Source organism: Pituophis catenifer, unplaced genomic scaffold (genome assembly GCF_029215685.1).
Source record: "Pituophis catenifer annectens isolate HBS135680 unplaced genomic scaffold, rPitCat1.0.hap2 SCAF_5, whole genome shotgun sequence".
Taxonomy (NCBI): domain Eukaryota; kingdom Metazoa; phylum Chordata; class Lepidosauria; order Squamata; family Colubridae; genus Pituophis; species Pituophis catenifer.
The window spans coordinates 35,555,121-35,567,117 of NW_027256885.1; the positions used below are offsets into that span (position 1 = coordinate 35,555,121).

The 11,997-nt window shown below is 39.2% G+C and overlaps 1 pseudogene; it reads right to left on the reverse strand.

The window, feature by feature from the left end:
* Positions 1-2,207: 2,207 nt before the first annotated feature.
* Positions 2,208-11,309, reverse strand: LOC139317346 (vomeronasal type-2 receptor 26-like; annotated as a pseudogene).
* Positions 11,310-11,997: the final 688 nt, after the last annotated feature.

Below are 11,997 nucleotides of genomic sequence, written 5' to 3' on the forward strand. Positions count from 1 at the left end.
TATGCAGCAGAGTTTCAGTTATAACTGAATACCTAGGATTCAAAATGGACAAAGAAGAAAAAGCCAAACAGTGTGCCACAAAATGAAACATCAGGCTGGAAAATAAGGTTAGAAAGCTGAGATTGATTTATTACTAAATGTCTATGCCATCCATCTTACCAAGATGACCCTAAGCAGTTTATATTCATATGATTAAAATATGATAAAGAATCCTAAAACAACAAAAAATTCACATATTTAAAATTAAGTTAAAATTCAATTAACCAAGATGGGGGAAGGGAGTAAAGTATTCACAAGGAGGAGGTAGAAACTAATTATTCACCTCAGCAGGCATGATATTCTGAAGTACAGGAGCCACAGCAGAAAAGACTCTTCTCCTGTATCCAGTCAGCCAAAAGTCTTGACTAATGGAATCCATGCCTATTCTGCCAGCATGCAGAAACAGTTAAACCAATTGGAGTCATCAACTGGCACTTAGAATCATTGTGTGCCTCTCATTCAAGTGCTGCAGAACTATCTAGGTTTATAACCTTCAAACCTCTGGTTCTACACAGTTATTTATTTATTTATTTATTTATTTATTTATTTATTTATTTATTTATTTATTTATTTGATTTCTATACCGCCCTACTCCCGAAGGACTCAGGGCGGTGCACAGCCAAACAATAAAAACATACATATAAAATTTAAAAGTAGAATAAAATCAAATTAAATAATCCTCCGTATCTCTGGGGGGAGCTCGTTCCAGATAGTAGGTGCCCCCACAGAGAAGGCTCTCCCCCTGGGGGCTGCCAGTCAGCATTGTTTGGCCGACGGCACCCGGAAGAGCCCCTCTCTATGGGAGCGTACTGGCCAGTGGGAGGCTATTGGTGGTAGTAGGCGGTCCCGCAAGTACCCAGGTCCTAAGCCATGAAGCGCTTTAAAGGTGGTAACCAAAACCTTGAAGTGCACCCGGAAGACCACCAGGAGCCAGTGCAGCTCGTGCAGGAGAGGTGTTACATGGGAGCGCCATGTCACTCTCATTACCACCCCCGCGGCCGCACTCTGCGCCAGTTGGAGCCTCCGGGTGCTCCTCAAGGGGAGCCCCATGTAGAGAGCATTGCAATAGTCCAGGTGGGAGGTGACAAGGGCATGAGTGACTGTGCGTAACGAGTCCCGATCCAGAAAGGGACGCAACTGGCGAATCAGGCGAATGAAAAATCCTCCCGGTCACGGCCGTCAAGTGCTCTTCTAAAGACAGTCGTGAATCCAGGAGGACGCCCAAGTTGCACGCCCTCTCTGTGGGAGCCAATGATTCGCCCCCAATAGTCAGTGATGGCACCAACTGACTATATCGGGACGTCGGAAACCACAGCCACTCGGTCTTGGATGGGTTGAGCCTGAGCCTATTCCTCCCCATCCAGATCCGCACGGCCTCCAGGCACTGGGACATCACTTCAAGGGCATCGTTGGGGTGGTCTGGGGTGGAGATGTACAGTTATTCAAGTATTGCTAAACACTTATCTACTCAAACAGACTTTTGACCATAAAACATGCTTTTCAACACAGTCATCATACTCGATCGAATTTCTTAAAAGGAGACTATTGCAAATTGGATACTAGCATGTATTGGACTTCTGATGGAAATTATTTGAATGTGCTAGAATTATTTTTTGTGCCAGAAATTTCTTTGATCTTTGTTATTGAGAACAAGGCATATGGCCAGCTTTTGAATTTACCACATGTTTTGTAGGTAACCACTACAAGTGGTATGCATCAGGGAATTCCCTCTGTCCGATTGCTTCGGAATAAAAATCATAGACCTTCCCCATTTTAAAAAAATCTCATTTGTATTTAACTGCATTTCTTTTTACACATTCTACTGCATATAAATTAAGATGACCAACAAAGACAAATTTACAATTCACAATTAGTCAATACATTTAATCATAGCTCACCATAACATACCAAAATATGTCAATAAGTCAAAAATGTCAGTAAATATGTCAATACATTAATTTGTGCTGTAATTTATGTTTTTATAGAGCCCAGTTATAATTGCCTTCCAGAAGGAAAAAAAAAAACCCCTTCCAAGCTATCCAAATCTCAGGGGACAGGGCAACATAGAACACCACTGTCTCTGTACATTGTTCTCTAGCTTAAATGTTGAAGTGGGGAAGTTCTCCAACATGTACATAGAAAGAATATTAGGCAAAGAGAAAGATTTCTTAAAACTTTCTCTTCATGAGCTGGTGCTTATCATTCAGTTCAGGTCTCATCACAATGATAAAACACTTGGGAAGAAAGATGCACACTAATAAGCCAGCACTGGAGGAGATCATGGAGAAGATCTCCACAGCCAATGTATATTTTCCCCTTGTGCTTAGATAGGTTGGAATAAAACACAACCAAACACTGCAGAAGACCAACATGCTGAAGGTGATGAATTTGGCTTCATTGAAGCTGTCAGGTAAATTCCTAGCTAGAAAAGCAGCAGAGAAGCTAAGCAGAGCAAGAAAACCCATAAAGCCCAAAACACAGTAGAACATGACCGAGTCTTCATTGCACTCCAGGATGACTTCTTCAGACATTGACTTCATATCAAAATCTGGATATGGTGGGGATGTTATCAGCCACACAGCACAAACACATATTTGAATAAGGGAGCACATGAGTAGAATGACACTGACCATCCTTCCCCCAACCCATTCCCTCAATTTGGAACCTGGTTTGGTGGCCATGAATGCTAGAACCACAACAAAGGTTTTGGCCAAGACACAGGAAACTGCCACAGAAAAGATGAGGCCAAAAGCTGATTGTTGAAGAAGACAAACAATCGTATTGGGCCTCCCAACAAATAGAAAGACACAAAGGAAAGAGAGGAGAAGAGAAAGTAGGAGTGCATAAGTGAGATTCCGGTTGTTGGCTTTGACGATGGGAGTAACTCTGTGTTTCATGAAGACTGTTATTACCAAAGTTGTCATCAAAGAAAAGCAAAGAGAAAGAACAGTCAGACTGATCCCTAAAGGTTCTTCATAGGACAAAAAGGTGATCCGCTTTGGAATGCACATATTTTTCCCAGGATTTGGATATTGATCTTCTGGACATGGAGAGCAGTCATCTATGTCTGAAAAAGAATGCAGGTGAGTTGATATAGGAAATTATAGTGTTGACTTAATCCCAATATATCTGAAAATTTCCTACCCTTCTCCTTTGATATTTTCCCCTCTGGACATGGATGGCAATCATAGCAACAAAACAACTTTCCTTCTTTCTTGGCCTTGCTGTATCCTGTCTCACAAGGATCATTACACAAAGATAAAGGTAATGCCTATCAATGAATGAAGAAGAATATATTAAGATACATAGAGGAAAGAAAGTGCTTGGAGCGTTTCTGTGGAATCAGCAGATTAAAAATGAAGTAGCGGAATGACATAATTTTAGATGTAATAACTCTGAAATTATAATTAATTAAATATCTTCAATAATTGTATTGATAGCCTTTATTAAACATCATCACTCTTCAAAGACAATTTCTGTGCTAGTTAGTTAAAGTTGGTTTTCTCAACTTCTGAATTTAATATTAGCAAACTGATGAGATTTAGTGTGCTAGCTTGCAGCTTTTACTTCAAAACCATGAAAACCATTGTCCATAATTAACAAGTAGCCAGGAAAGTATATTTCCTAATATTCAATTGTAATTGCTAGAAAAGTAAAAAATAAAATAAAATAAAATACTGGTATGTTTCCTTTTCAAGGAAATTTCTACCTTGGTTAGTCAGAGATGATACTGTGACACTTTCATCAATAAAGATATTTAAATGAATGCAGAGAAATCTAGATTAAAAAAACTAACCTGATTAAAGCCTACTGGCCAGGTGATGGAATCTATAGATATCTTGAAGAAGTTCTCTGCTGGAGCTGTGGGATCTATTACTCCAACTTTGACCCTAAGAAAGGATTGGTTTGGGAATGTGATCCAGTTGATAATATCAAATCTACCAATCAATTCTCCACTTTTATCAAAGGAGATCTTTTCACCAACACTGTTGTTAAAACTGATACTTCTCAGAAAAGAGTGAACCTGAAACACAAAGGCAATCAGAGAGGAACAAACCAAGGAAGGAGAAAAAATATTATATATTCAAAACATACATATGAATGTTTCTTTAAAGTTGTAAGCCATCAAACAAATAAATAACTGCCATTCTAAAACAGAGATAGGAGTAACATTTCAGATTTCTGAAATAAAATTAACATAGAATTGCAAAATAAACAACCATAAATAAAAAATTAAGCTCTGTAGTTTATTTGCAAAAGCTACTTAAGCCAGATCACTTCTAATAAATATATAATAAATATTAGTATGTCTAAAACTACCTTATTTAGTATTTAGTATTTAGTATTTTGAATTTGTATACCGCCCTTCTCCCTAAGGACTCAGCTGGAGCCTCCGGGTGCTCTTCAAGGGGAGCCCCATGTAGAGAGCGTTGCAGTAGTCAAGGCGAGAGGTGACGAGGGCATGAGTGACTGTGCACAGGGAATCCCGATCAAGAAAGGGCCGCAACTGGCGAATCAGGCGAACCTGACAAAAGGTCCCCCTGGTCACAGCCATCAGATGTTCCTCCAAGGACAGCTGCGTATCCAGGAGGACTCCCAGATTGCGAGCCCTCTCTGTGGGGGCCAACGACTCACCCCCAATAGTCAGTGATGGAGTCAACTGACTATATCGGGATGCCGGGAGCCACAGCCACATGAGTGCATATGATTGCACTCATTTGACACAGTAACAAGATTATATTCAAAATCCTACAAGCTAGGCTTCAGCAGTATGTAAATCGAGAACTATGAAGTACAAATGGTTTTTTGAAAAGGCAGAGGAACTGGAGATCAAATTTCCTTCATTTGCTGGATTTTGAGAAGCAAGGTAATTCCAGAAAACCATCTACTTCTGTTTCATTGACCATGCTAAAGCCTTTGAATATGTGAATCACAACAATCTGTGGCAAATTCTCAAAGTGTTGGGAGTACCAGACCACCATAACTGTCACCTGAGAATGCTAAAGTCAGCTCTAACTGATTCAGCTTGGCCCCTCACCTGCTTCCTGCCATTAAAGACCAGAAATGGAGGGGGTGGAGGATTAAAGGGCAATAAAGCTGTGTTTTTATGTAATGGGAAATCAGGAGGGTGGAATGATAAGTGAAAAAGACCAGAGCAGCAAGATCCTGTTTTTACCAGCATCCCAAGGCCAAGCACCCTGAGAAATATATTGATTATCCCAAAATATCTCAGCATTCTCAAAACATTTTGGTGAGCTGTGGTTGGCTGGAAATGAACTGGTTACAGAGGGGTAAGAACGGGCTCTGGGTGAACCTTTTTTGTATCTTGCAAATGCTGGACTATTTAGAGCTGGCCTTACATTACTGCAACAAACACCTTTATAAAAAAGAACCCTTTGCTTTACCAAATGGAGTCAAAGGTCTTCCTTTCCTAAGGGTTCAGTTTGGAGCAGATCTGACATCTGCATGAGAGCCAAGAAGCAACAGTTAGAGCCAGACATGGAACAATTGATTGCTTCAAAATAGGGTAATAAGTACAACAAGGCTCTATATTGTCACCTTGCTTATTTAAATTATATTCAAAGTTCATCTTGTGAAAAAAACGCTTTTAGGAGCTTCTGACGATCAGGCAACTCAGCGGGGATCGCCAGAGGCTTTTAAAGGCATTTTTTTTCCCTACAACCTCTTCAGCTGAAGAAGTTGCAGAAAAAAATGCTTTCAGAAGCCTCTGACGATCCCAGCTGAGCCACGCGATCGTCAGAGGCTTTTTTTTTTTACTTTTAAAAGCATTTTTTCGGCCAAAGAGGTTGTAGAAAAAATGCTTTTAAAAGTAAAAAAAAAAAAAAAAAAGCCTCTGATGAGGTGGGCGGGGTAAGCAAGCGGTGACCGGGCCAGGGACCGGTTCGGGGGCGTGGCTAGCCAATGTTATTACTGAACTACTATGAATTTTTACTACCGGTTCTTGTGAACCGGGAGCAACCCACCACTGGAGAAGAGGATAACAAAGGAGGAGATGGTTAGGTAGTATCAGCAGCACAATGAACATTAATATGGGCAAATTCTAGAAGACAGTGGAGGACAGTGGGGGCTGGGGTGCTATGGTTCCTGGGGTTGCAAGACTCAGACAAGACTTTGTGACTGAATACCAAAACAATAACTCAGATAGCACAGCAACACTAAAGTACAGGTGTTCATTGTTTAATGACTGCTTGTTCAGCAACCATCTGAAATGGTAACAGTGCAGAACAAGTGGTACTTTTGACTTCCTTACTTTGCTCATATGATCACAATCCTGGAAGTTAGGAATTGGCCTGGATTTCTGACTGTCATGGCATCCCACAGTTACTTGATTGCGATTTGCAATCTATCTTGCTGTCTTTCCACAAGAAAAGTCAATGGGGAAGCTAGAATGAAATTGGAAGTTGTGATCACATGAATTCCATGCTTTACAAACTATGTAATCCTCACTTAATAATGGGAACTGGGGTCTGCCAAAATTATTGTTGCTAAACTTCATGGTCAAGTGATGTCACAACGTCTAACTGCATCACTTAGCATTAAGTAAGGGCTGCCGGTAAAATTTACAATATAATGGAAGATAGACTTACTTTTTAGAAAGTAAAATCTATAATTAATTTAAAATAGCTTTAGGAAACTATTATTCTACCTAAGAAATAAAATCTCAGTAAAAGAGGTTAGGCATTGGGAATTGAGGACCGAAGGGAAATGACATTTCTTTTATTGGGTACATTAAAGTAGAGACAGAGTCAACATTTTTTTTTGGTACTTAAAAGGTCCTTAAAAGGACTGTGGGATTGTGTGTGAAGCCAGGAGATCCCCTCAGATGTCTGGCTACCAGTCCATCTGTTACTCATTTAGCACCACCCAGGAGGCACGTGTGGCTTAAGGGTTACCACAGACATGAGTAACTTTGCCTTTGTAGTCTTACAAGCCATATTGAAAGCAGCTATCAGAATAAATTGAAAACATCTGTTGTATTTGTGGATCTCACAGCAGCATATGATAGAGTATGGAGGGAGGGCCTATTAAGCAAATTCCTCCACGCTGTCCCCTGTAAGACTATGGGCCGCCTAATAAATAACATGCTTTCAGCAAGGACCTTTCAAGTCATCATGGGTGACAAAATCAGCAAGCAAAGACACCTGAATAACAGACTCCCTCAGGGCTCCGTGCTGGCCCCATCTCTATTTAACTTATATATTTCTGATATGCCACCCACACTATCAACAAAGTTCTCTTATGCTGATGACCTGACATTAGCATATAGCCACAAGGACATTGAAGCTACAGAAGGCTTACTTACAGCCGACCTTACAACTTTGAGTACATACTTCTACCAATGGAGGTTAATCCCAAGCGTAAGTAAAACAGTTACATCATGTTTTCACCTTAACAACATATTGGCAAAAAGAGAACTCAATGTATACCTAAACAACAAACTGCTTCCATATGAGGCAACATCAAAATACCTGGGGGTCACCTTAGACAGGACTCTGTCTTTTAAAAAACATATTCAGAATATGGCTGCCAAGGTTAACAGCAGAAATAACATTCTACAAAAACTATGCGGAACAACTTGGGGAGCTTCAGCCCCAACTCTTTGATGTGCAGCCCTTAGGCTTTGCTACTCTGCAGCGGAATACTGTGCACCTGTATGGATAAACAGCTCACATACAGGACTTATTGATGTTCAACTCAACCATACGATGAGGCTAATTACTGGGCGCATAAAATCTACATCTAGTTACTGGTTACCAGTTCTTAGTCACATACTTCCCCTGCACTTACGACGACAAGAAGCTCTCATTCGGGAGTATAGTAAGATCCTGTTAAATTTCTCTCTACCCATTCATGGCTACATTCCTGATCTCTTAAGATGCCAATTAAAGTCAAGAAATCTACCACTCTTGACAGCGCTTAAGCTGCTGGCTGATCATCAGAACACCACACAAAAGTGGATGGAAGCGTGGAGTAGCTATTCCCTCCAATATATTTCTGAGCATATTAATCCTAACAGTATATCTCCAGGATTTAATCTACCCCGACACATATGGGTGACATACAATAGAATTAGAATGACTCAAGGGGTGTGTGCCGACTCCTTGTAATGGGGAAAGACACCTTCAGCACAATGCGATTGTGGGGGCCCCCGACAGACTATCCAACATATAGTGAGGGAATGCGCTAACAGAAGGTATCCAGGAGATTTTAGGGACTTCCTCTGCATAACAACGACAGCTACTGACTGGATCTCCAAACTCGACATTAAACTCTGAAATGTTATTTCTGTTTTCCTCTTAGGTTTTCTTATTGCTCTTTTTCTAATTGTTTTAATTGTTTTAACCTGTAAAAATGAAGTGTTTTAATATTGTGTGTGACCAGCCATACACTAAATAAATAAATAAATAAATAAATAAATAAATAAATAAATAAATAAATAAATAAGAGTCAACATATGCAGCAGCTGCTGGAATTTGAAATCCTGCATTGAGTGGATGTTGAACTTGATGGCTTAAATGTCCATAATTTGAAATCCATTATTGTTTCATCCCAAAGCAGTATATATGTCTCACAAAAAGTAGGCTCAAAATAACATCCCCCCTTGGTCCTTCTCAGTACACTACAGTCCTCTTTTATTAAGTGCCCTGAGATATTAAAAACACCTTCCCTCCCTTCCCTTCTTCTCTTAGAGCTGTGTTCCTGGAAGCATATAAGGCTAATCTCATTCTGCTCCTTCCATTTGCTCTAAAACTATGTATGTGTTATTGTGAATAACAGGGTGTAGAAATGGTCTATGATGAGGTCAGAACCCTATGCCTCATAGAAAGGGAACATGAGCCATGGTGGCGCAGTGGTTAGAATGCAGTACTGCAGGCTACTTAAGCTGACTGCCAGCTGACTGCACTTTGGCAGTTCTATTCTCGCTGGCTTAAGGTGACTCAGCCTTCCATCCTTCCAAGGTTGGTAAAATGAGGACCTGGATTGTTGGGGGCAATATGCTGATTCACTAAACTGCTTAGAGAGGGCTGTAAAACACTATGAAGTGGTATATAAATCTAAGTGCTATTGTTATTTCAGCATGCTGAATCTTGTAAGATTCAGTAAGAACGTCAAAATATATCAGTTCTTCCTGTTCCACACATGGATTGTATGGGAAGATCCTCATCAGGAAATGCCAAAAAGTATGGGCATGATTGTACTTTCAACAATCTGTGAACTATGTCTCACTCAATGCAAACATTCCAGATAAAGTATATATAACAACAAAAATAAAAAATAATAAAAAATACAGCTTTAACATATGATGGGGAGGGAGTAAATCACCTCCTTTCATTTATTTATAGACTGGATTTATGGAAAAAGAATAGAATGTAGTAAGGATGTGGAGTCCCAGGATGGAGGGGATGCATTTCAGAGAAATAAAAGACAATTCCATTTGGATATTATGTCTGGGAGAAAGAGGAACACCATAGACCCTCCCTAATAATTCACAAAGCAAATTGTACTGTAGGTACAGAGAGCAGAATGCTCAGATTGACAAGAGTTTATCTATAGGTATAAAACAAGAAGAAATCAGAAGAATTACCATCTCTCATTTTTGGTTTTGCGCTTGACAGGAAGTTAATTTCATGGAGGGAAGCATATTCTAAGGAATTTTGTAGAATGCCATTTACAATTTTAATATCAGTATATGAATATTTTATTATTGAAAAGTTTTACAAAAAAGAAATACAAAAAAAAATGTCCCCCATGTTCCCCCCACCCTTTCCCCCCCTTCATCCCACCCACCCCCCAACTTCCCAGAGCAAAATACAAGGTATTTCATTTAATCAAACATAAACTAGATTAATCTACTTATCCTCAAAGTACAATATTGTTTGCTAGAGTTTATGAACACTACAGATATGGTGGTTTCTGCACTATTCTGCTAACAGACCTACCTGCCACCACACTTGATTGTGAAAATGTTTCCTTCTTTCTTTCATCATTGTTGTTTCCTTTGATTTGAATAGAGAGAGAGATTGCAAAGCATGTGCCACAGCATAGACCGCATTGTAAATATTGTAACTCTGGCCACTCATGCGTGTTTCAAACACAGATGTAGGAAGGGTTTCAAGCTTCTCCTGTCCAGTACATTTCTCCTCAGACTCCTCCATTTTTGAATTTGGGAAGAAATAACTGAATGCCTGCTCCCAGAAAACTTTCCGAAAATGATCATTCTGATTGTTGGTTGGATTTAGATTTTGAAGAAATTCCTGGAAGTTTTGGATCTCCTTTGTGTGAATAGCAAAGGATAAAGCCCATGCAGGAAATGGATATCCCAAGTTTTATGAACGGAAATTGAAGTATAATCTGTCTGAGCTGTTATAAACCAAATCTTTTTTTTCCTTGGTATATCCTCCACTTCTGAAAACTGGAGGAAAGTTCTCAGAACTGATAAGGACTGAATTTCACCATATAAGATTATCACATTGGCTGTGCTCTTCATGAGAACCTGATATATATGTAATCCTTCATCTATGGTATCAGTAAAATCATTGTAAAAAGCTACGTTTGGTAATTCTGCTATAAATTCAATGCAGATGCCATAGTCAGAAAATGTGGGGAGCACCTCTTGGAGAAATTTCTCTCCTTTTTCATCCTTTACTACAAGAATTCCAATCCAGATCCATCTAAAGTACAGCAATAACTGCAGGAGGCCCTTACGTTGGTGGGATTCATTCGGAAACATTTGTTGGAAGAAAATTGATTGAGTCTCTTTATCCATGTCTGGAGCAGAGCCATAGGTCAACTACAGAAAGATAAATGTATGGAATTGCAAAATTCTACTGTATGTGAGCCTCTGAAAACATATATATTCACTTGTGTCCTTGGGTATCTTTGATTTTATATACTGAAATTATGCAACTAGTTGTGTTTATTAGGAAATATCAACCAAGATGTCACACTTGAGGTATCGGAAAATACATTTTCCTGGAAGTAGTCTCATTGTGAATGTTTCAGATCTGAACCTTAGTTCAATGTCTGGAATTGGGGCATGTTTTGTTGTGTAAATATTCCATTGTGTGTTCAGAATTACAATTGTTCATGCTGCTATTCTGATCCGATCAAGCAAAAAACAATATCTATGTCTCTCCTTTTTACAGAGAGAAGCATACCAATGTTTGTGGAGGTATGGCAGAATAATAATGTATATTTGCATCCCATCTTACCTGAGGAACTTTGTAGATGCACAGCACAGTTGCCATGTGAAGACAGATGTCAGGTGCCCCAATGACTACAGCCAAGGTATTTGTAATCCCACACTTGTAGTTAGGGATGAATTTGCCCTGAGTGAAAGGCAGCAACATTGAGGCAAAGTAAGTCCAGCTTGGACTAAAATTGCTGTTAAAAATGTGGAAGCCCAGCGTGATGTTGGGTAGGATCTGAGGATTTTCATTAATCTGTTTTATAGTAAATGCTAAGGCCAGGATATGCTGGAAATTCTGAAAAACTATTCTGTAAAACAATTTTAATAAATACATTAAGAAAGGTCTGCATCACATTATGGTATGTTTCTTTGTTTCTATATGTGTGAATGCTTTACTATCAAACTGCAGCTTTTAAGAATGGCTTATATGCAAAAGGAAATTGCTACATTTTGGTACTACAAATAATGAATGAGAAAACATATCATGGGAAATATGTGCTTTCCCTTCCTTAATGGTAATAAGAGTTTCATAAATATAGCCATACATACCTGTATATTAATAGATATTTAGATGTGATTTGTTATAACTGGAAATTTGATCTCTATTCCAACTATTTCAACTTTAGCTGGAAACTGAAGTAAAATATAACTTTACATAAAATAAACCTAGGCATCCTATTTTAGATGTTTCTATCAGGTGTTTTTGCCATTAGAGGACAATATTTCAAGCGTCATGTGATTTACCA